General features: G+C 41.6%; 1 long non-coding RNA gene across 2 annotated transcripts in view; it reads right to left on the bottom strand.

Annotated features, from left to right (window-relative positions):
* LOC120372889 overlaps positions 1–25,865 on the bottom strand; it is a 242,721-nt gene that overhangs the window by 92,897 nt on the left and 123,959 nt on the right. For both annotated transcript variants that reach the window (XR_005585244.1, XR_005585243.1), the window contains 2 exons: positions 2,213–2,313; positions 1,848–1,928 (listed from right to left, as the gene is read on the bottom strand). This is a non-coding gene — a long non-coding RNA (uncharacterized LOC120372889). The remainder of the gene's footprint in view (positions 1–1,847; positions 1,929–2,212; positions 2,314–25,865) is intronic.

The following is a 25,865-nucleotide window of genomic DNA, read 5'->3' on the forward strand; positions in this document are numbered from 1 at the left end:
AAGTTGTTGGGACCCTATTCACTGTAATCAAAGTGACCTTGAGACAGTTAGGAGGCAGACATTCAAATTGCCAAAGATATCAAAGCAACTTTTGATGAGAGAAAATGTTACCATCACTACTTTCATGATTTTCAACAACAATACCAGGTAACATAGGGATTATGAATGTAGCAGAGAATAAGAAGTAACATCTGGAAATTGAAGGAAGACTCAACTTAGAAATAAGGCACAGTTATTTAACAGTCAGGCTGATTAACCACTGGAACAAAACTACCAAGGGAAGAGGTGGATTCTCCATTTCTTGAAGTCTTCAAATCAAGACTAGATGCCTTTCTAGAAGATATCTTTCAGGCAAATGGAAGTTATTGGGCTCAGTTTTTCTGTGGCCTTTATTATATGGGATGTCAGACCAAATGATCTAATGGTTCCTTCTGCCTTTAACATACATGAATCTATTTGTAATAGAGCTGTGCTGAGAAATTCCATTTACTAGATGATTCTGATATTTTGAAATTTGGTTTTTGTCCTGATTTGGAATGAGAACCAAACATTTTGAAATTCTCCACAAAAGGGAAAACCCTGGAGTTCCCAGCATGTGGACCATCCACCTGGAGGGCTGCCCTGGAACCTGGAAGTCTTGGCAGGCATGTTTCAAAGACTGCTTGGAGGAATTTCATCTAAATTGAACCAGCTACACAGAATGTTTCAATTTTCAACAAAAATTGATAAAATCTGAGGGAAAATATTGAGGGAATATTTCTGACTAGCTCTAAATTGCTTAATGACTACTTAAAAAACACCAAGTTCAGTTCATTGTAATTTAAGGGTCATATTATTTGGCTGCACAAAAGTATTTGGACATCTGTGAGGTACCTGTGAAAATTTTCACAAATCTTGAAAGTTTTACAAATGTTTATTCATCTAAATATTTTTATTGGAAAGGCGTTATTCAGTCTTTGCTGTCTGAAAGTTCCCAACATCCAAACAAGGAGCAGAAATAATGCTATGTGACACAAAATGAATAACGAATAACAAATAGTCAAAATTAACTACTAAAAACATCTAGACTAAAACATTACTTGTCCAGACTACCCAGCAAATATTGAAAAATAACAACTGCACTAAAAAAAATAATGAAATATTTACTACTCCAAAAAGGGCTACATTCATAATGAATTTTATTCATAATGAATCTCATCTAGCTCTGATATTTTCAAGTACTGTAAGTCACGATAATTGTTAATAATTTCAGGTCTGCATTAATGTGTCTTGTCTCTACAGTGACACACATTACTAAAGTGCAGCATTATACACAGAGAAGTCCCATGAATCTAACTATAGCTGCAGTGAAGTGGGATATAATTAACTCTTTCATAGTTCAGATATACAAGGATTGAGATATCTGCCACCCACAGACAACTTACGGCTGGTCTTCAAAAACTGTGCATGTGTGTGGGGGGGGGGGGGGGGAGGGTGTAGATATCTGAGTAAACCAACAAAAGAAATAATATTGTATTATTATTGATACTTCATGAAACACACATTATCTTATGTAAACAATGCTAACAGTTGATGCATTATAAATCTTGTTTGTATTACTTATTTTCCCACACCCTCCTACTTGGGTCCCTAAATTCTGTGAGTAGATGCCATGGGCTAAATGGGCATGGAGACTGATAAAGAGTAGTCAACATTAAAAGTGAACACTTACCAACTGCTGCGACTCGCTGCTATCAGAAATCATTTCATTGTATGTCTCACACCATTCTCTAGAAAATCTAGTGCATAAATGGTGTATCTGAGACTGCTACATGGTAGCACTTAATAAATGGTGGTGACTATTGTACCTTCTCATCCTTTACAGATGGTCCTCCTGGTTCTGGTTATGAATACATGAGCAGAGAGGTATGGGAAAGCTTGCACTATACCTATATTGTGGATAAATACAGAAAATCAGTCTCCAGTGCTATCGATTTGGTATTTTCAAGAGCACTATATTCACTTAAAGTACATAAATAGAACAACACAAAGTGGCAGGAGAAATATTATGATATATATGCAATGTTTTCGTCGGTCCACATTGGGAATGAAATGACAGTCACAACAGAACAGTTCAACAACTGAATTTTCACTCCTGAGAAGGAAAAGTGTGATCCTTGGTCACACCTCCAATCAAAGGAAATCATTAAAGTATAATATGCACAGAACTTACCTATGTAGTGCTTTGTACACAGCATCATGCCATGCAGGTGGAAATGGGCTGCTACTTTCTGACAAAAATGTTTTCCTCTTCTAAAATTATTATCACTCTTTCTGTCAAATGAAAAGTGAAAGTGATGATGAGCCAGCACAAGGAAACAGAACACAATTTAAAATCTGAAACATAACAGAAGGGAAAAGTGCTAAAATACATGCAATTATCTCAATTAAAGTTCTGTCGAAGAATGTATCGCTGGCAGTCTACATATTTAAGATACCTGAAAGCGCATGATTGGTTTGCTGGAAAAGTTAATTACACTGCTTGCTGTTTTACATAAGAATCCAAGACCTATTTTCATTGGCAAAGATTTAACAGACTGAGGAAACAGGCCACTGAAAAGATGGGATTTATTTTCAAGTTTCCTTAATTAAAATTTAGTTAGGTAAAATACTTAATGCTGGAGAATTTGTCCCTTTGGGGATATTCTGGTTATAATGTGGCTACGTGTTGGAAAAAAATAAATTACATTATCTTAAATATTTAAAATAGTAATAGTTTGCTCTGAAAATCAAATTATTTTCTTATCCCTTGTTGGAAAGTATCAGTGTCAAAGCGTAGTTAAATATGCAACTTAAATGTCAGGTCTTGCCCATGAAGCTGAATTTAATGATCCAGAGTGAGCAAAGGTACAAAGGGATCAGTGCATGTTCCTCTTATTCTTTGCTTTTTATTCCACCCACAGTATCATTTTATATAAAAATTTGTACATGTGTTTCTTGTTTCTGCTTTTATTCATGTCCTTCATTCCCTTAGTAATAAAATAATCTTGTTTAAAAACTCCCAATGCTTATTGGTTTCTTTTGTCTTTCTTGAATAACATGAAGACTGTAAAGTGAGAGGTTAATGGACAGTTTACTATACTCAGTCCCTATGAGAAATATTCATAAACATCAGAAAACAAACCCCAGAGCATGACAAGGTTATAAGTATTGTTAAAAACATTTGTCTTCCAACCAGCTTATTAGTAATACTATGATAACAGAGAGCTAAATAAAAATGTTTGGGGGCTGCATTAAAAATGAAAAAATACCATGTGCTTTGCTAACAGTGTAATCTCAGCTGAGTGATACGTACCCTGGCAGGGAAAAGAGAAAACAAATGAATATAGTTTAATTGTAAATAATGATCTTGTTGTATGGTTCGGGTTTCCACCCCTAGTTTTATACTCTGTTTTAGGCCAGTATATTAGAGAAATGAAATATCTCTGCAATAACTGGCCTGTTTGGACATTGAAACACATGGTCAGTAGAAAGCAGAATCCTAAACAAGATAATGGGATTTATTTTAATTTGATTTGCCACAGATGCATTTAGCATGTCAGCTTCCTCCTTGTGGAGATGCTACTATTTATATTTTGGCTGCGAATTAAACTGGCCACTCAGACTGGTACATAATGCCGCTAGCTGACCTACCATTCCATATAAATCTGATTTAGCCTTGAAGAGCATTGCTAGTTCGATGAACATGAGGAATTGTCTGTCAAACAGCACAGTGGCCTATTGCATCTAGTGAAAATAGGAAGTTCTGCATCCAGTTTGGTGTTTGGTAGAGCAGAGGGAGGAAGAATAGTAGTCACTGCAAATAACAAATCAATTTCTTCCCCAAATGTTGCTCTGAGTATGGCAATTTAATAATAAAGTATGATATTGAAGGGACATGAGAGCTATAAGAAAAAGATTTAAAATTGATTTTGAAAGTTTCTGAACTAGGCCATAGAATGGATGGCCTGTGTTGAGGTAAATGCTTAGTCTCACTCCTAAAACTCCTTGTAGAGAATGACATTTCAATTTTCCCCAGCTTTGAGAAGCTTGATTTTTACAGCTTCACAGCTCAGTCTTTGAGAAGCACCTTCTAGCAGTGATAATAAAGTATGCCGAGTGGGGATATGGACAACATTGATAAAGGGGCACTAATCCTTATCCTCTGTGAAAAATAGTCTGAAAGCAGATTCCATCCTGAGGAGAAAAAAAAATACTAAACATGACTAGGAGTAACCTATTTTTCAAAGAGCATTTGGGAGCCTAAGTGCATCTTTCTACTAATATACAATATATTTGGATGGTCATGTGATTTAAAAACATTTTAACAACAAAAAATTAAGTAAAAAAAATGCATATAGTTTTGTAGTGCAATGGAATGAAGAAGAAAGAAAAAATAACTTAAATGAGCTTTAGAAGGATCTAGCCTGTAACATCTCACACATCCATGTGAAGATTTGGGGTTGGAGATTTCCCTTTTAATTGGTTCCCATATCACTGTTTACAACTTCAACAGTGAGCTTTCAAGGCCTCAGCTGAACGCTGCTCACAACGTCCTACCAGAGCTAACACCAGCATAATTCATGTACAGCCTCTCCATACTGTAAAGAACACAGTGTTAATGATCTTAGAATCTCTCAGGCCTCCAGAACAAGTGAGAATTACAACTCTCCCTGAATATATATTGGAAAGTCCCCACGATTAAATCTTGAAAAATGAACTTGTGTCATTTTTCATGAGCCATTTAAATATATCAATGTCTCAGAGCCAATAGTTAGGTTTCAGAATATCACTGTTAGGCATAGAGAGGAACAGCAACGATTAAGGGTCAGATCTACAGACTGGAACATCCAGGATTCAGTCACCAGGAAGAGGTTGGAATCATACTGTGGCAAGTCAACCATTAAACTGGAGAAAAACAGGAAATAATGTGTGGGGAAATCAATACTTGTCAGAATCAAAATACCCAAAGACATGCCAGATGACCCAAGTTTTATCGTTTATTATTACAGAAAACAACATTCAGAAGTCTGGACACCAAAGGCTTAACTGCATGGCAGTATCACTTTCTTCAATAGCAGGAATTGGAGATGTGAAGAAGTGTAACACAAACATCACAAAATATACCAATAGGGTATAATGTGATTAATCAAAAATGTGACAACAGCTTGTCATAATTGGCTGATCAACAGTGGGCATTAACTAGTAATAGAGCATGAAAAACAGCAAAACATACAGAACGAGCCAAAAAGAGCAATCTGCATCATAGCATGCTGTTGAATTTACTTGGGATATACTGTGGCGAAGTGGTAAAGATATGAAACTCATAGCCACATTGAATTAAGAGGGAAGCCACAGAAAGGGAAAACAGTAGAGCTGATTAGGAATTTCTTGATGACATTTTTTGTTGTTAAAAATGCAGATTAATCGAAACCAAAACTTTTCATTAAAAAGTATTGGTTTCAATGAGAATCGTCAGAAGGAATTCTCAGATCCAGGATGGAATTTCTGACGTGTGTTCATGAATGCACCCATCCCTACCTGAGCAGGAACCGCTAGGCTAACGGCAGCACTTTTCTGGGATGTGGGAGACCTTAACTAACAGGCTATAGAGTAAGTCTGTCTCTCTCTCTCTAGTCCCATGAAAATTGAATTATTTATACACAGTGGAACAGTTCCATCAGGAGAAACTGACTGACTTGATAACTGGTGGCTAATATGCTCACCTAGGATTTGGCAAACCCAGGTTCAAATCTCTGGGTTGATTCAGCCAGAGCAGGAACTTAAATCTGAGTCTTCTATATGTCAGTTGAATGCCCAAACCCCTGGACTATTTGCTATCCTGTTGCTCCCTCAAAAATGTTGATTTAGTCCTGTTGAACAAAAACAAATCTAGAAACCTATTTTTTTCCCCACAAAATGGGATTGTGGTTTTCTAGACCGCCTTACCAGCCATCATGGACATACACAGCTGAATAATTGAGTATCAAATTGAGTTAACTGATAAGAACAATAGGGGGGCTGATCAAGAAAATACAAGTGAACTTTCTGGTTTAGAGTCTTCAGAGTGGATCTGAATTTGAGTCCATCATTTGTCCCTTGTGTCCCATCTCAACAGTGAATGAGAGCACTGCATGCAAAACACTTGTTGCCTTGCAGGAGAGAGCACCCTGAGTGATTGCTTCTGGCTAACGTATGGAGTAGTATTAATGGGTATCAGAGAGAGCTGCAACCATGCCCTCTTCAGTTGGATTTATGGGACAGATGTAGCCTCAAGTTCTTCTGTTTTATTTTTTCATATAGCAGGAGCAATTTGATGGGACCTGGTGGTAGCAGATAAGACCTCGCTCGCTCACCATAATTTTTTTTTTTAATTTATGCAGGCACCAGGTCAAATAAAATTTTAAAGCTTTCATATGGTTTTGCTTTGTGTGGTAGAGGTTTGCTCCTGGATGTATCATTTCTGTTCAGCTGACAACAAGGTCTTAATAATTGAATGAGTCTAGAATTTTATCACCACCATTTACTCATCCTTAATTTCAGCAATGCATATCAGCACCACTTCTGCTATGATTGGCATGCAGATAGTAGTTTTATGAACCAAATAAAACTTGTTTATTTATGGTTTAGTGCATCCAGATGCAACTTACTACCTGCTTGTCTGTCCTTTTTCACTACTTCAGGATCCAATAAATATTCTCCAGCTGAATTCCTGCAGTGTTGCATGGGGACTAAATGGTGTGAGTTTGTCACATTGCAAGTTTAAATATCTTAGGAGTTCATTGAACTAAAAATGAAAATGTTTATGTATTATTGTGGGATTGTATGTAACTTCTCTAGGGAGGAAGATGTGATCAGTGTAAACCCTGGAAAGTGTTATGAGTTTCAAAGGACTCTTTTAAACAGTGTGCCAGGTGAGAAAGCACTTTTGGGACAAACAAAGTTAAAGAGGGTTCCCAGAAACTCTCCAGGGAAAAATATATGCAAATATACCCCAGCTGGTTATGCAAGAACTCAGTCATTTGAAGCTTCCATAGTTCCAAACCAAAAAGGAGTGGATAATCATCTGAACTTTTACATGCTTACCTGAACTCAGCCAGAAAGCCTTTTAGGATTCATCTATAGCTAGAATTGACATTTCCGAGATGGATGAATCTCTCTGTGACTTAAACTTTTTCAAAGTATTTAACTATCACAGGTCATTTTCTTCTCCAAAGAGCCTCAATTTTTTTCTGGAAAGTCAGGTTTTAACAATTTCAGGACTGGCCAGCACTTACAGAATGTAATTAAGCCTTACAGAACCAGGGCCAGCTCTGGCTTTTTTGCAGCCCCAAGCCAAAAAAGCCACCAAAAAAACCCCGCAGGGCAGCTGGAGTGGCAAAGACGTGCCCCAAACAGTGGAGTGCGCGCCCCGGCTAGCAGGGGGAAGGAGCGGGGGGGAAAAAGAGAGAAGGGGCGGCCAGGGCTTCCTTCAGCAGGGACGCTCACCACTCGGCCCCTCCCGACGCGCCGCCTGCTGTGAGGGCTCCGCGCCACTCCGGTCGGCGGGGAGGGAAGGACACGGGCTGCTGGGCTTGCTGCAGACTTGGCACCGGCTGGGGCAGATGGAGTGCGCAGCTGGCTCCCAGCAGGGTGCTCCCCTCCTCCGCACCACCGCCCCCTACAGCCAGAGCAGCAAACAAAAAAAAGGGCAGCCGTTCCGCCCTAGGATTGGACGGAACGCCGCCCCTTAGAATCTGCCGCCCCAAGCACGAGCTTGCTTGGCTGGTCCCTGGAGCCAGCCCTGTACAGAACTTAACTTTCATTGGGGGTGGGGGAGGAAGAGAAGAGTCATGTATCAGTACAGTAACTGTTGTTCAAAATGTGTTGTGTACATATATATTCTATTGCCAGTGCACCTTGCGCACTGTAGTTGGAGACTTTTGCCAGCAGTATCACAGTCAACACAAGCACCTGCTCTCCTCATGAGCTGAGCCAAGGGCATAGAAGGGACATATCCACTGCCTCTCTGCATTTCTTCACACCAACGTATACATAAGGTCCAAAGCAGCAGGGAAGCTGGGAAGAGTTGTGGAATGTATATGTGCACAACATACCTCAAAGAACAAACAGTTACAGAATAGATAAGTAAGCTTGGTTTTCTCCTTCAAGTGATGGTGCACATATACATTCTACTGCAGGTGACTCATCAGCAGTTCCCTTCGAAGCGGTGGGACTTTGGATCACTTGAGCAGATTTTTTTGCAACATCAACTTGCCAAAGGTGGCATTGGCTCTAGAGGCTTGACGGTGCAATGTCTGGAAAAGGTATGTACAGATGACCATATTGCTGCTTTGCAGTTATCCACTATAGGGATGTGTCATAAAGTACACAAAGACCACACTGGGCAACATGGGTTTAATGAGCTAGTGTGGGCTCAGGCGGCCCCACCCCCTTCACACCTGTGAGAGAGGTGTGAATTGGAATGAGGAGCTTTAAGAAGGAGAAACCCAGCTCAGTTAATGGCAGACCAGACCTTCGGTCCTCAGCTCGGGTAGAGAGTGCCGACCAAAGCTAGGAGCTCCTTACTGACTACTGTCCAGTAGCCCCTCCATGAAGAAGGAAGGGCCTGCCCCTGACTCACCTTGAGAGGGGACTATTCCTCTCTATTACTGTGAACTTAGTATAGTGCCACAGCCTGATAAGCGCCCTCTGAAAAGAGAAAGCCTTAACCCAGCTTTGGGACAACCCATTTGTGTTAAATACCCTTTCCTGCTGTTCATTGACAACCCCAGAAGAGGTGGATTATCTGGGGACCAGACAGAGAGATGAGCCTCTTAGGGCTGGAACTGAAGTGGGAAAACCACCTAGACATCCCAGAGCCATAGCCTGGGTGAGTGCTGGGGCCCCACCCAGAGCCTAAGGGGTGCCCCAGTGACAGAATGTTGTTCAGAAAAGCTGATTTAGTTGATTGAGCTCTGGTAGAGTGAGCTGCTATCGTTAGTGGAGGAGTGACTTTAGCAAGATCATAGCACAGCCAGGGCTGGCTCCAGCTTTTTTGCCGCCCCAAGCGGCGAAGAGAAAAAAAGAAAGAAAAAAAAAAGCCACGATCGGCAGCTCCTCTACCGCGCAGCTTCATTCTTTGGTGGCAATTCAGTGGCCGGTCCTTCCCTCTGAGAGATACTGAGGGACCTGCTGCCGAATTGCCGCCAAAGACCCGGACGTGCCGCCCCTTTCCATTGGCCTCCCCAAGCACCTGCTTCCTGTGCTGGTGCCTGGAGCCAGCCCTGAACACAGCTCTATGCAGTCAGAAATCAATGTGAAATTTGCTGAGCTGGGAGAAGATTTGAAAGACTTTGCATAGTCTAGGTAAAATGCCAAAGCTCTGCAAACATTTAAGGTATGGAACACTTCTTCAGCTGTGGATGAGTGAGGGTTTAGAAGAACAAAACAAACAAACAAAATCACACGCACCAGAAGTTGAATAGTTTGAATGAGGTGGAAAGCTGACATCACCTTTAATGTGAACTTAAGGTTTCCCTTAGGCTAGACCTATCTTTATGATAGGCTATGAAAGGAGGATCAGCTAAGAGATCTTCAAGTTTTGAGACTCTCCTTGCAGAAGTGCTTGACACAAGAAATGCAGTCTTCATACAAAATAGAGATAGTGAGGTTCTCACCATAGGTTCAACCGGGGAATACATTATGGGATCTTAACCTAGTTTTCTCCAGACTAAAGGTACTGGATCAGACTCATTAGGGTAGACCTTGACTAGAACTTTCTGAAATCTGGATATCAAAGAGTGAGAAATGGAAAATCTATCCACAGGCAGGCATACTGCTGATATAGACAGCCAGGTAGATTCTCAGTGAACTGATGGAAAGGTCAGCTGATTAAGAGATAAGGTTGCTTGGTGTTACATTATTCCCTTGCAGAGTGTTGTGTTGAGCAAAACTCAAACTTCTGAAAACCAGGAAATGCAGAGTTAAAATTGTCTATGCAACCTTAACTCTGCCCTATTTCAGCAATGCCCTAGGAGAGCAGTACAGTGTTGCCAATTCATGATATTGGATGTGTCCACTAAAGCTCCAGTTCCTGGAATAAGTAATTACATCAGCTTTCATTTTAAAAAAAATTGTTCTCATGATTGCAGAGAAAAGCCTGAAAATGTGAACCCTAGTGGCTGAAAATCCAGAGGCATATATATATGATTCTTTTAACTGTCATGATTTTTAAAGCAGTATGGCCCGACTCCATTTTGACAGGTTTGGACTGGCAGTGACTTAAAATGCTGATGGGTTATTGTTATTTATATGCATCACAATAGCAACTAAGGTCCCAGGGGCAGGCCAACATTTGTCAATGGTCAGAGCAGGGTTTGTCTTCTTCTGAGAACTCAGATCATCCTCAGAGGTAAAAGTTAAAACATCAACACAGAGTTTTCCCTACACCTGGGACAGATTGTGGGAGGCTATTGCAGGCAATCTCTCTCCAGACTAGCATACATGTACCAGAAGTCCTGGGAATGCACTACCCAGCATTCCCTCTGAATTGAGATCAGATGGAAGCTTCCACTCACTTTGCCTCAAGGGTTCCATTCTTGGGCAGAGGCAGCAGTCCTGCTGTACTTACAAACATCCCTACTGCCTCCCCAATACCACTTCCTTTTATTTCTAAGGCCTTGGCTACGCTGGCGCTTTACAGCGCTGCAACTTTCTCGCTCAAAGGGTGTGAAAAAACACCCTCTTGAGCGCAGCAAGTTACAGCGCTGTAAAGCGCCAGTGTAAACAGTGCCCCAGCGCTGGGAGCCGCGCGCTCCCAGCGCTGTAAGCTAATCCCCTCGGGGAGGTGGAGTACCTGCAGCACTGGGAGAGCTCTCTCCCAACGCTGGCGCTGCGACCACACTCACACTTCAAAGCACTGCCGCGGGAGCGCTCCCGCAGCAGTGCTTTGGAGTTTCGAGTGTAGCCAAGCCCTTAGTGGCTGTTCTTCTTTTCCTATAACTCTGCCTTTACCATAAAACTGCTGCACTGTACATACATATAGTCACTGGTCCAGAAAGCAAACTATCTAGTTAGCAAAAAGAAAAGGAATAGGGAAGGAAGAATAACGATAGCAAAAACAATTTAAACATACATATTTCACACAAAAAAACTGTATTAAAACAACGTTTGAAAGTCAAACACTCAAAATTAGGAAATGACAGAATTAAGTTTGCTCATGCAACTGAAAAAAGGGTCTTATACAGGGAAGTGTTAGGCAACCTTAAGTATAGGCAGTACTACCAGCTCTGCCTGTAATATTACAAACCCCACGGGCTTCCTTCTAAGCCATTATGCTGATGCATTGTTTATTTTCACTATACAAATCACTATACCACCATACATAGCACTATTGTCAGTTTGGGTTGTCATAATATTGATGATAATGATGTAGGAGATGTCATTATAGTATCTTCAGTAGCTTAGTTCTGGCAGCGAGCACAAAACCATGCTTCAAGTGATGATACTTTGTATGAAGGACACTACATAAAAATAAATTGTATTGTATCCATACCCAGGAAAGTGAAGCAAAGTATAGCTTCCAGCCCCACCGTTACTCCTAATTTTTAGGATCTGGAATAGGTGAAATGATAGCTATAGATATTCTTCCATTTTCTCTGTCTGAGAATGCTACTTTCAGGAAATTGTGGAGCGCACATAGTAGTTTATTCTTTTCAGACAGATGGGGTGGAATGACCAAGAATTTATAAAGCCTTAAAATATGAGTTATAGAGCCCTACAGTGAAGCAGAAAAAGGAGCAGGGCATTGAAGATTGAATCCTGCTGCAAGTGAACTCAATGGCCAAGTGCCCACAGACTTCAATGGCAATGGATTCTGTTCCCTAGTCACTGACAATACGACCCATTACTATGGAGGCTGGGTCTTGGTCCTTGGCTTCCCTTCTTTTTTACACCAAAGCTTCTCGCAAAACATGATGTCAGTAAATTGAGGCACAAAGCCATATTCCCCTCTTCAGATCCTGTTGCTGCTAGATGCTTGAGCCTGTTAATCTGCTTCCCACTGTCCTAAATAGAGGTTTCTCTTTAAATGCTTTGCTGAATTGAGACCTTTTGCAATATCCTTTGTTGGGCTTAATGGTATTTGAATGTTCTTCTGCAACTGGGGAAATTCCCCCCTAAAATCTGTCCTGATTGATACTGGGAAATTTTCTTAATGAAGTAAGCATTCCTATAACATGGGACACTTTTTAAGTATCAGGGGATAGCCATGTTAGTCTGTATCCACAAAAACAACAAGGCGGCCAGTTGAACCTTAAAGACTAACAGGTTTATCTGGGCATAAGTTTTCATGGGTAAAAAACCCACTTCTTCAGATGCAACTCTTTAAGTAACCCTTATTGTAATCTGGCAAGTTTCCATCTGGAAATGGTTCCATTCATCATTAAGGAACTTTATTTTTTAGTCGTATCTAGTTGCAGTTTGTTACTTTTGTTTTAATTTACTCTTATTTTTTCTTTATCAAAATAACCTTAGTGGCTACTGAACAAGCACTCGAAGTAGTAGTAGTATAATTAAATTTCCCTGAATCTGAAATCTGCCCACCAAAAAAGTTATCTGAACAATCAGTAGTACAGTTTCCCCAAAACCTTTTCCATTTATTGATGCACAGGGTTAAAATTAGATTTATTAGACTCAAAATATTCCAAATACCTCCCTCTCCCCTCCCTAACCCGAAGCAAGGGGATGTGCTTGTATAGTCAAAAGAGGCCACTACCTGTACATATTGATAAAGTGTTTCCTTCTCCAGCCCATGAAAGATTTTAAACTTTCAAGGGATTACAGGATTTTATATTGTTAGTGGATAAACCTAATCTTCTGCTACCCATGTCTTGGAATCCCTATTAATGAAAAAAACCCAAAGATTAAAAGCTACTGGTATTACAGTTGTCAACACATTAGCCTTAATTTTTATAAAAGCTTTCAGATGGGTCTTGTTCAGAAAATACTCAGTTTTTTTTTAAAAACAACACATCCTTGCAAATTCACTATTTAAATTCTTCTATGTCCCTTGAGACAGACACTGTTTAGAAAGATAAGGTCATTCAGGATATGAAGGCACTTACAAAGGCTTCTGTCCCAGCTTAGACTCAAATCCCAGTATTGACTGGTAGTGCAGTGCCTGGTGGTGGTGTTCTGGCATTTTAGAAGAGGACATACTGAACACTGTGTTAGTGTAGTACAGTTTTGTGAGCTGTGGACCACTGACTTCCCTCTGTCACATTCAAGTAGTGAATTGAAACCTAGTTTAGCAAGCCACCGTGTCTTCTGCTGTAATTCAAAGTTCTTTGCCTTAGCAAGCACACGACAGGAGAGCTGTGGACTAATGAGACTCTTTTACTTAGACTCCCCAAAATGATGTTCACATTTATGTTGGCTGGCATGACATGACTAAGTCATCAAACAGAAGGGTAAGAACTGATGTGAACAGCATCATTGCCCTTTGATTTCTGAGAATTGTGAACAAGACAGCAAACGGGTGATTGCATTTAAAGAGAGAAGGTCTGGAAATACATTTGTATTGGCTTTTTCTCTCAAGTTTGGAATCCTCAGTCAATGGCTGGAGGAGGAGAGAGGGTATTTAAGGCATAGGCTTTGCTTGGGAGCCCACTGAGTGTTTACAAAAAAAAATTTTCGGGCCCCCCCAGCAAGGGTGGACCGGCTAAACAGGGCCAACGAAGCTGGGAAAGCCGGGCCCCAGACCCCTTCCGGACCACCGGGTCCCGGTAATTTGTACTGGCTTCCCCACCCCACCCCTCATCGGCCTTGAGCCTCAGAGAAGACACTTGGGGAGCAGAATCTACCGCATGTCTCATAATACTCTTTCCCCCACATTGTGCAAATATTCAGTGGCAAAAAGCTACAATAATGTACAGTTAGAGGTGCTTGGTTATGTGTCATTCTCTTGCAGAACACAGAGTTGAGCAAAACTCAAACGTCTGACCATCACGAAATGCCCAAGCAACCCGAACATCTTCTTTTACAACCCACTCATTCTCACCCACAATACTCCATCTAACACTAATAATGGACAAAGGATGAAAGGTAGCCTGAGTATGTCTAATCGAGCTGGGAATCACACCCACAGCTTCAAGTGTAGACATAGCCTGTAATCCTGCCTGACTGCACAGCTACACAAATGAAGAAGTGAACATGTTCTTAAATATCATCCACCATTTGGGGCCCCCAAGGTACCAAGCACTACCTTGGGTGGAAAACAACTGAGCCATTCGGACCTGTATCACAGCAATAGTTTGGTCTCTATCTCTGTGCTCACATAAAAATTACCTAAGTGCTTTTTTTCCAGGGCTTGTATCTGTGGAACCTCTGAATCAAGTGACCCCACTGTGGATCAGTAACCCTATTCTGTACTTCCACGTGGTTCAAAAAACTTCAAGAAAACCTGTGGATTTTTAGAGCACTTAGAAATATCATCCTTAGAAGGAAAAGGCTCCTCCACACACCCATCTGCATCATGGGACACTCTGAAAGGTGTAGCCCATTCATCTCAAAGTGATGATTTCCACAGAATGAGAACACAACACTGATATGAATATGAACTGATACAGCTCTAAGATGTGTGAACTGCTCCATTCATCTCAATGGGTATTTTCATCCCCCTCCTGAGTGCTTTAGAGCCTGTGATATGCATGAAGTATACCCATTTTCAACTCCGCACCCCAGATGTTGGCTCACATGGAGAAGGCCTCTCGAAAAGGAAAGCCCCACGCCCAAGAACCCAGGTCACATACATAAAGGGTAAAGGGTCTAACCCATGTAGATGGGCATGGGCCCCCCAGATCCTGGCATATGCAATGGGGGCAGTGATGAGGCTCAGATGCTCACAGAGGGGCAAGACCCTCTATATCCCAGCTCGTAAGAGGAGAACAGAGAGGGGGCTCAGAGCCCCCAGAGGTTCAAGAGCCCCCCAAATCTGGGCACACATGGGAGGGGGGAAATGTGGGATCAATCTGTGCCTCTGCCCCTATTCTCCCCCAGTTTCCCTGCCACTCACCCTCATGTCCTGCTTCCTACTGTCTCACCCCTCCAATGCCCAAATCCGCCCTCACCTGAGCCCTCAACCTCTCTACCCTCTCCTACTATGCGTCTCCAAATACATCCCTTCCCCGCACTGGAGCCCCAACCTTTCTCCCCCATTTCCCCACTCCTCTGCCCCCTAATACTCCTCTCCTCCCAAGAAGCATTCACATGTCTCATTCTCTCCCCAAAGACTTTGATTACATTCCTCCCTACAAATAAAAGTGTCCCGCTTAATCACAAATTGTAGCATCCTCCAGCCACTCAGTCCAAAATTCCTTTTGTCTTAGGTGGGGGGTTGTGATTAACTTATCCCTAATTATTTCAATTGAGAATTCACAGCCATTGAACTCCATAGGGTCACTGATTCCTCCCATCATTGGTACCTCTCAGTTTAACAGTACAAGACAGCAGTAGGAAACCATTTTGAGGGGGCATTAACTTGGGAACCTCTTGGTCAAATGACCCCAAATCTGGATCACTAATGCTATCCCTGCACCTCCACAAGGCATGCCAAATTGCAATACAACCCAGCTAACTGTTTGGATTTAGAGCACTTACAAGAGTTGAGTTTTAGGGCATACAAAATGGCAGAAATGGAAATCCTCCATACATTTTTTTGTATCAGGGCATGTACACTGTACAAAGTGGACATTTTCTTAAATATTGTTCTCAGTTTGGATCTCTCAAAGATTTAGTGGGTGTCATTCACAACCCTGGGTAAAACTAGACAGATTGAGACCATTTTGACCCACATCACATCAAGAGTTTGATCTCCAGCTGCAAGCAATAAAAAAAAAATCCACCTTAAAAATATGTGGGAAAATAGCTTTTTTTTTTTTTTTTGCGCAGTGGGAAGGCTTATATTGCCACAACCTCAAGTTCAAATTACTTCAAATTGGGGCCAATAACCCCACTTTTCACCCTCCAAAGACTCACCAAATTTCAAAGGAATCTGACCAAGCATGTCAATTTTAGAGGGCTTAGAAAGATCAACCTTTAAACAAGATGTTATGATGCAACCTTAGCTATTGTGGCACTGCCAGGGCACTATAGTTCCTGGTTGTCAAAAGGCCATGCTCCTACCTCTCAAAGCAGTGGAAATACTCTGCATAATAATGCATCACCTTTGCTAGGCCCATGCAGGCAGAACATGTCCTCCATACCAAACTACTGTCATAGCATATGGCTGAACTTGAAAACCAGGCATCAGGCCTGGAGTCAAGAATCCATCCTTAAAATCAATGGGACTTAAACCTCTGCCTAAAGGAAATCATGTACTTAATTCTTTGCTGCACTGGGGCCTGCTCAGTGGGGCCCTGTCTTTCTCTAACATTTGCAAACAAACATGAGCTCTGCGGTATTATATCTGTAGTGTGCTCTCCTCCCATTCCTGATGGTGCTCTGCAGGCTCTCAGAATGCAGAGTTGGAGTGGGAGGCACAGCTGACAGGGCTTCTTTGGCTACTACCATCCCAAATTTATATAGAACTTTTAGGGCTAGTATACACTGGCAAAAAAACCCACCTCAATGAGGGGTGTGGCTCCCAGCGCCGGGGCACTGTTTACACTGGCGCTTTACAGCGCTGCAACTTGCTGTGCTCTGGGGGGTGTTTTTTCACACCTGAGTGAGAAAGTTGCAGCGCTGTTAATTGCCTGTGTAGACAAGCCCTTAGTTAATACAGCTCCCTTTTGTGGGGGAGGGTCTGAGGCTAAATCCCTAGCAGTAGCACCCAACTGGTGTCACAATGCCAAGGAAGCAACAGAGGTCCTAGAATCGCTAGAATAGGCACAGAACCCCTACACAAATGGTTCTGGGTTCCCTGTCACATGAGCAGATCCATCAGTTTCTTTCATAGTGGAGGCAAACCTGCCTCCTGCCCCCTTCCCCATCCCCAGGGGAAGAATTCCCTAGGCAGCTCCATACTGGAGTTTCCCCTCACCTATGCAGTTTATTCCTGCGTAAAGGAGGAGATGGTGCTAAAATAGAGCTGTAATGGGAGAGAAAAAACAAAAAGCTATTGAAAAATCCTTCACCTCTCTTGTTTTACATTGATTCAACAAGCTAACAGGAAATTAGCTGCTGCAGTGGTACACTGCTCCCTAGAAGAAGCACTTCAAGACATCACAAACATCCCATATGATTATTAAAGAGCAAAGATGCCATCACATTGTCCAGTTCTTTTGCAGTTTGACCTCTGAATTCTACATTTTCTGCCAATAAGCACACCTACCAAATGAATGTTTTGCACAGCAAGAGACATTATAATTGAAACAAGATACAGAGTGATATCAGAAAATGTAGAATGGTTTTCATATTTAAAAGTTACCCTGCACTGATTTACTGTACTCTCATCTCCTTTCTGAAAAATAAATCACACAAATATAATTAAGAAAACGAAGTGGCTCAAGTAAGTCAACAGAAGAACATTGTGTGGGAGAGCCAGAATATTGTATTATTATATCTATTTATGGATTAAGCAGGACAGTCTATTGTTCTTCCTCTTCCAAAAAAAAAAAAAAAGTAGTTAGCATATATTGTAAGGGACCATTCAAAGCAGATTGTCCTGTTAACACATCTGTGGGATTCTTGTATATGGTTGTCTGTAGAGATCACCACACCGACCTTCATAAATCCAGTAACCACCCCAAACATTCCCAAGAAGTCTGTTATCTACAGCCAGGCACAAGGGCTAGTCTACACTAGAAGTGCTACAGCTGTGCTGCTGCAGTGCATCTGGAGAAGACACTCTCTGCCAACGGCTGAGAGCTTTCCTGTTAGCATAATAAATTTACCTCCCCGAGATGCAGTAGTTATGTCCACAGTGGTGCTTAGGTCAGTGTAACTTATGTTGCTCGGGGGGGCGGGGGGGGCTTACTCACACTCCTGAGTGACATAAGTTATACCAACCAGGGGCAGCTCTATGTATTTTGCCGCCCCAAGCATGGCAGTCAGGCGGCTTTTGGCGGCACGCCTCCAGGAGGTCTGCTGGTAACGCGGATTCGGCGACATGCCTGCGGGACGTCCGCCAGTCCTGTGCCTTCTGTGTACCCGCCACCAAATTGACGCCGAAGCTGCGGGACTGGCGGACCTCCCACAGGCATGCTGCCAAAGGCAGCCTGACTACTGCTGCCCTCATGGCGACCGGCTGGCCACCCCCCATGGCTCGCCGCCCCAGGCATGCGCTTGGTGCGCTGGTGCCTGGAGCCACCCCTGATACCAACATAACCTGTAGTATAGACAAGCCCTCAGCTACCGCAGACTATGCTCTAAGAAGAAAGTCTGGGCTATACATCTTAACACACTTGAAACTGCCTTCACCAAACAAGGGCACCCTATCAGAGAAGTAGATCGCATCATGGCATGGAATGAGCCACCTAAATACCCTAAGAGAACCTGCTTCAATACAACCCCTATTCTTGATGGGGATCTCACCCTGAAAAAAAAATCTTTCCTGAACCCTCACTTCTGGTTTTCAGACAACCCCTCCTCACCCCAACCTCTCCAAGCTGATCATCAGACATAAGCTTCCCATAGACCAGGACACCAAAGATTTGATCAAAGGAGCACCAAACCCTGCCAGAACAATAGTTGCAAAACCTGCAGACATCTCTCCTACAACAAGGAACACCCCCCACAACACATCTTCAGAGATTCATGGATGATACACATGCTTATCACAACATGTGGTATACCTCATCCGGTGCATTAAATGCCCCAACAACTACTATGTGGGTGAAACCAAACAATCGCTATGCTCTCAAATGAACTCACACAGGAAAATGATAAAAGACAAACACACCCTATCACCTGTGGGTGAACACTTCACAAAGCAATCATTCAATCTCAAACCTCCAGTCCTTATCCTCAAAGGAAAACTGCAAAACACTTTCAAAAGATGAGCCTGGGAGCTTAAATTCATTTCTCTGCTAGACACTTAAAAAAAAAATAATCATGGACTGAACAGAGACTCTGGATTTATAGCTCATTACCACAATTTTTAACCCAAACCACCTCTTTTTGTCCTATAACTGCAAAGGTGTTAACAGGCCACATACCTTGAATGGTCCCGTACAATATGTGCTAAATACTTGTGCTAAACTATCTGTTACACCTTGCATTTTTCGGTGACCTTGGGAGTACCTTTCCCAGACCAGAAGAGCTGTGTGTGTGGCCCAAAAGCTTGTCTCTCTCACCAACAGAATTTAGTCCAATAAAATAGATTACCTCACCCAATGGCTCTAATCCTGACACCTTTACTCAATCAAGGCTTCCACTGAAGTCAAAGGAAGTCTTAATGGAGTATGTTTTCTTGTCACTAGATTAAATGTGCCTTGGGATGTTTAACATCTAAAAAACTTTTTTATTTTTTGAATGTTTGTGTGTTCCAAAGGGTAAGGCACAGGATATTATACATAACTGAGTAAACAGTTAGGCACAGAGTAGACATAACAAGGACAGACATATTGGGTCAGACCAATAGTTCATCTAGCCCAGTATCCTGTTGCAAACAGTGGCCAGTGCCAGATGCATCAGAGGAAATGATCAGAACAAGGAAATTTTGAGTGATCCATCCCTGTTGTCCAGTCCAAGCTTCTCGTAGTTGGAGGTTTAGGGCTGCATCCTTGACCATCTCAGCTAACAGTCCAAAAGCTGATCTAATATTTTTGGCCTTCACAACATCCCAGGACGACAACTTCCATAGGTTGACTCTGTGTTGCATGAACTTTGTTTTAATCCTGCTGCTATTAATTTCATTGGGCGACCCCTAGTTCTTTTGTTGTGTGAAGGGATAAATAACTCTTCCCTATTCACTTTCTACACACCATTCATGACCTCTATCCAATTCCCCTTTAGTCATCTCTTTTCTAAGATGACCAGTCCCAGTCTTTTTAATCTTTTCTCATACAGAAGCTGTTTCAGACCCTCAATCTTTTTATGACCCTTCTCTGCACCTTTTCATATTCATATTATATATATTTTAAAATGGGACAACTGGAACTGGACACAGTATTCACAGTTTTCAGAGTAGCAGCTGTGTTAGTCTGTATCTGCAAAAACAGGAGTACTTGTGGCATCTTCACAATATAGGCCTACCGTGGATTTATAGAGAAAATATCATAATGCCACTATATTATTATCTATCCCTTTCCTAATTGTTCCTAACGTTGTTAGCTTTCTTTTTTTTTCCTTTCTTAAAAAAAAAAACAACTACTACTGCACATTGAGTGGATGTTTTAAAAGAACTATCCATGATGACTCCAAGATCTTTCTTGAGTGGTAACAGCTAATTTAGACCCCTTCATTTTTTTGTACATAGTTAAGATTATTTTTTCCAATGTGTACTACTTTGCACTCATCAACATTGAATTTCATCTGCCATTTTGTCACTCTGTCACCCACTTTAGTGAGATCCCTTTGAAAGTCTTAAGTCAGCTTTGGACTTAACTAACTTGAATAATTTTGTATAGTCTGCACATTTTTCCATTTCGCTGTTCACTGCTTTTTCCAGATCATTAATGAATATGTTGAACAGCACAGATCCCAGCACATATCCTTGGGGGAACCCCACTATTTTCCTCCATCTATTGTGAGAGCTGACCATTTATTCTTATGCTTATCCTTATCCCATGACTGCTAACTTTGCATAAAAGCCTTTAGTGAGGGACCTTGTCAGTGGCTTTCTGAAAGTCTAAGTAGACTATATCGATGGGCCAATCTCATCCATTGCCTGTTGACAACCTCAAAGAATTCTAATAGATCGGTGAGGCATTATTTCCTTTTATAATATTTGTGTCAACTCTTCGTATCATGTTCATCTATGAGTCTGATAATTTTGTTCTTTATTATAGTGTCAGACAATTTGCCTGATATTCAGAGTACGTCTACACTGCCCACCTTGAAGCGGCACTGCTTTGCCGCTTCAACTGTGCTGCTGTAAGGTAGGCAGTATATATGCTCTTTGTCGGCAGGAGAAAGCTCTCCTGCCAACAAAATAAAACCATCCCCAATGAGGGGCAGTTGCTTTGTCTCCTGCCGACAAAGCGCTGTTCACACCGGCACTTTTTGTTGGTAAAACTTTTGTCAGTCAGGGTGTGTTTTTTTCACACCCCTGACCGACAAAAAATCTTTTACCAACAAAAAGTGCAGTATAGACATAGCCTAAGTTAGGCTTACCAGCCTGTAGTTTCCAGGATCACCACTGGAGTCTTTAAAAACTAGGCATTACATTAGCGCCAGTCATCTGGTACAGAGACTGATTTTCCATTTTTATTTTTCAAAATGTTTTTGTTCCAAAGTATTAGTCACAGGATAGTACACAACTAAGTAAACAATTCACCACAGGCACACTGTGCTAAAATACATAAATTATATAAATGTTTATTTTTATCGTCTTGTTTGACAGATCTCTGCACAGTAGGGCTTGCTGATTTTTTTACTCCAATGATGTCCCCCCCCCCCACACACACACAAATATTTTTTTCACAAAAGGGTCTGGTTTCCACACACACACAAAAAAAATTGATTTTCTGTTAAAAACCCAACACAGAAAGTGTTTCAGTTTTCAGATAAATAATATTTTGGCCTAAAATAGAAATATTGCTATTTGGATATGCTGCTGCAGTGCATTATGGGAGCTGTAGTTCAGTTGCCTCATTTCCCTATGAGTTAGGCTCTCCAGCAGAACTTCATCGCTCATGTAGAAATTTAGCCACAGGATACCCATGTCCTTCCCCTCACCCAGAGGGAGACTGGAGTGCATCATGGGATATGTAGTCTGACCAGGGAGTTCAGCCTATAAATGGGAATGATAGCATGAGGCCACTGAACTACATTTCACCACAGTAGCATTTCCAAATTGAAATATTCAGTTTTCAATTTTTCACTGGGAAAAATAAAATTCTGACCAGCTCTATTCCACTGTAAAATGCATGGCTTTCAGTTACCTCAGAAGGATGAAAAGCTGAGTCAAATCCTGCTGAGATTAAAATCTTTGGTTTCAGAGATTCAGGGTAATTCAAACTCCCCATCTTCACTTTGGGAAGGTTTTAATCTCGACTTTTTGACCTGAGGATCTCAATAAATGGTCCCAACCTGGTATCACTCTAAAGTTGGAGACAGAATCTGGAGACTAATTTAATGGCCTGGATCTCATCTGTGTTTCAATCTAAAGCAATTCTATTCCACAAAAACATTCTACACCCATGAGAAGGGATTTTGTTCAGCTATGCTTTGAACTCACTAGCTGTACTACTCTGTATCTGTGTTTATTCTAAGGGTATGTCTATATATACATACAGCACTGCAGTGGCACAGCTGCACCGATACAGCTTCACTGCTGCAGTGCATCTGGTGAAGATGTTCTGTGCCAATGGGAGAGAGCTCACCCGTTGGCAAAACAACACACACACACACACAAAGAAAAAAAAGGGAAAAAATGTGAACAGTAGAAGCTATATTGGTGGGAGAGGCTCTCCTGTTGACATAGCACTGTTCACACAAGCGCTTACATCAGGGTAACTTATGTCGCTCAGGGGGTTGGAATATTCACCCCCCTAAGTGAAATAAGTGTTGCCAACATAGACTATAGTGTAGACATAGCCTAATCTATTTCTTCCCATTACACTCGTAAAGTACTTCTCTTTCTTAAACAAAACTAAACTTTGTCTCACACTGGCAGTTTGTCACTTAATTAAATTATTATATGCACTTTAATAGAAGGCTGTAAATCATCTAAAGCAGACAGTTTTTTCCAACAAAGCTCTATTAAACCAAAGAGTATGGAAGTTTGCCATTTCCCATTCCCTAACACTAACGACTTTGAGTATTCAGTCTGTTTACTCCAAAAATGTCTTTGCAAAAATACAATACAATGTGTACATACTGCATAATGATGTAAATAGAAAATCTCTATGAATATTTACACAAACACAGCAAATATGTTAGTGTCACTCACATATACAAAGGGATTCCATTACCAAGAGCTGTCTAATCTGGGAAGTATGCCACAAACTAGTCTTTCATCATATAATAAATTAATTCAAATGAACTCAGATGAAATGTTTTATCAGACACAATAATGATTCTGCCTAAAATGCAATGAACCATTCCCTAATAACTCAGATAGCTGGAATATGGGACACTTACATGCTGTATGAACAATGGGGAATCTAAATAAAGGGATGGTTTAACTGCTTTGGCTAAAATATGAATTCCCTCCCCAAAGCCTCAATATTTAACCCCTTGAGTAGGAAAGTCTTACAGGTGTGATGACGCCTGTCCAAGTTTCTACTTCCATCTCTTTGGGCTAGGACAGGATTCACAGTTTGATAAAAAGGGCTCCAGACTCATTCCATAGTCTACAATTGCCATTGCAAGTGCTGTGCCTGGCCACAATCTTCTCCCCATCAGAGGCTCTGCAGCTATGCCACTGTATTGTAGAAACTTACTACAGTGATGGAAGGGGTTCCCCCCCCCCCACACACACACCTCAATATAGTAAATCCACCTCCTCGAAAGGCAATAGCTAGGCCAATGGAAGAATTCTTCCATCAATCTTGCTATGTCTACAGTGGGAGTTATGTCCATCCAACTACACTGCACAGGGTGTGAAATTTTTCACAGTCCTGAGCAATATAGACGGTTGACCTAAGTTTTAGGTGTAGCCCAGGCTTGAGTTTGCACTTAGGGTGGAAGGAGGATCTTATAGTTCCAGAGACACAGGTTCAATTCCTGGTTCTGCCCAGCTGTTCTGCATGACCTTGACCAAATCACATAATCTCTCTGTGCCTGTTTCCCTATCTGTTAGATGAGAATGATAATTCCCTTCTCTTACATTTTTTGTTGTTGGTCTATTTAGATTGGAACCTGTTTGGGGCAGGTCACTTGCTATGCGATTGTGCAATGCCTAAGGCAATGGGGCTCCAATCTCAGTTGGCATCTATCAGTGCTGCTATAATATCAATAAGAACCTACAGTATTTGAGCTTCCAGATAGAAAATAAAGTTTCCCTTTTCAGCAATGATGATTTCAGGTTACAAAGTTTTTACCAAGAAAACAATACAACATCATTTGCCCTATTATGTCATACTATTTATGTTATATAAAATACTACTTTACAGGCTGGGCAGTTTACCAAAAAGACATCAAGTTCTCAAGCCTTACATCTAATAGACTGTAATGTGTGAAGTGGCAGAATTCTTTGCCAAATGCCTGTGAAATGACAGCTTGCTACTGTTTGCTAAGGAGATGCAAATCCAAACAGCAACATGTCCTCTAAACAATTGGGCCTATTCATTTGGTAACTGAGTCAAACGATAATGGGATAACATACTATTTTTAATACCGAAGTATGTAGGAGGAGAGAGGTTTCCCATTGGCTGCAGTGGCATATGCATTTTCGATTAACAAGCCTTTAGATGTTTGTTTAAAAATAAAAAATAAAAAAAATAAATCATTTCAAGTAATAAGCAACTTTCCTTTGCTGCATTATCATTGCTCCATATCACTAGTCTGAACATGCTCATCACCCTTACCAATCAGGATTAGCATACAGATGTGAGAGGGAAAAAAGGCCCAAAACAAATTGGCAATGCTTCTGCTTGAGCTAGGCAAAAATCGCGAAAGCTAGATAACACTACCTTAAAAATGCAGAGAAAATAACAGAGCTCACACCAGAGTGTATTTTATTAAATATTCCATTGCTGCCACTGCATCATGTTTCTATCCTTCCTGGAGTCCTCATATACTTCTTTTCTACAGTTGGTGGGCTCAGTGCTCCATAGGGGTTTGGGACAGGACATGGGGTGGGAAGGGAAGGGAAAGAGGAGGGGACCTGGTACTGTACATTTTGTAACACTACCCACTTTTGCCTCCTCTCAGTCATCTCCATACCTGCTACTGGGGAGCCAGCCAATGGGAATCTCACAGGAATCATGCTGCCACAGGACATGGGGAGGCAGAAGAGACATTTGGGGGGTTTCCAGGCCTCTTATGTTTGGTGGAGCAGGTTTCTTCCCTGGGAAGCCACAGGATGTGCAGGATTAAGAACCCTTCAAGCCCCTCTCCTTAGGGTGGGCTGCTGCACAGAGAGTTCCACAAGATTCATATCACAGAGATTCTTGACTCTCTGGCCCCCTGCAACAGGTGACATTTCCCCCCCCCCCCTGCCCCCGGGACACATCTAGCCTGTGGTGATAGGAGATTAGTGATTAGAGACTCATAGATTTAAGGTCAGAAGGGACCATTATGATCATCTAGTCTGACCTCCTGCACAATGCAGGCCACAGAATCTCACCCGTCCACTCCTGTAACAAACTCCTAACCTACGTCTGAGTTATTGAAGTCCTCAAATTGTTCTGTCTGTGCATGGGGTAGACCATCGAGAACCTATGAGTAGGTGGGGTACTTGCTTCCATGTCCAAATATTCAGAGGGTCTTCTTTTGCCTCTTTTAATCTAATTAGCCTAGCAGGATCCACTGCCAATGCTCACCACCACCACACAACCACTATGTGCCTCTCAGGGCACAACCCTCCAAAAGTCAGAGTGGAGTGCAGCATGAGCCTAGCTGTATCAGGTCTCTCAGTGCACAAGCCTCTACCTAATTATGCCATGCATCTGTTAAGTTCTTAGTAAAAAGCAAAGAAAATATCTACCCAAAAAAAATCACAAGCTCTAGTCTGTGTCCTTCACATTAAGTGCATCATAACAGGGAGTCAGCCCACAGATCTTACAAAGATAGCAATGCTGAGAAATTCAAACTGCTCA

Source organism: Mauremys reevesii, linkage group 10, assembly GCF_016161935.1.
Source record: "Mauremys reevesii isolate NIE-2019 linkage group 10, ASM1616193v1, whole genome shotgun sequence".
In the NCBI taxonomy this organism is placed as follows: Eukaryota; Metazoa; Chordata; order Testudines; family Geoemydidae; genus Mauremys; species Mauremys reevesii.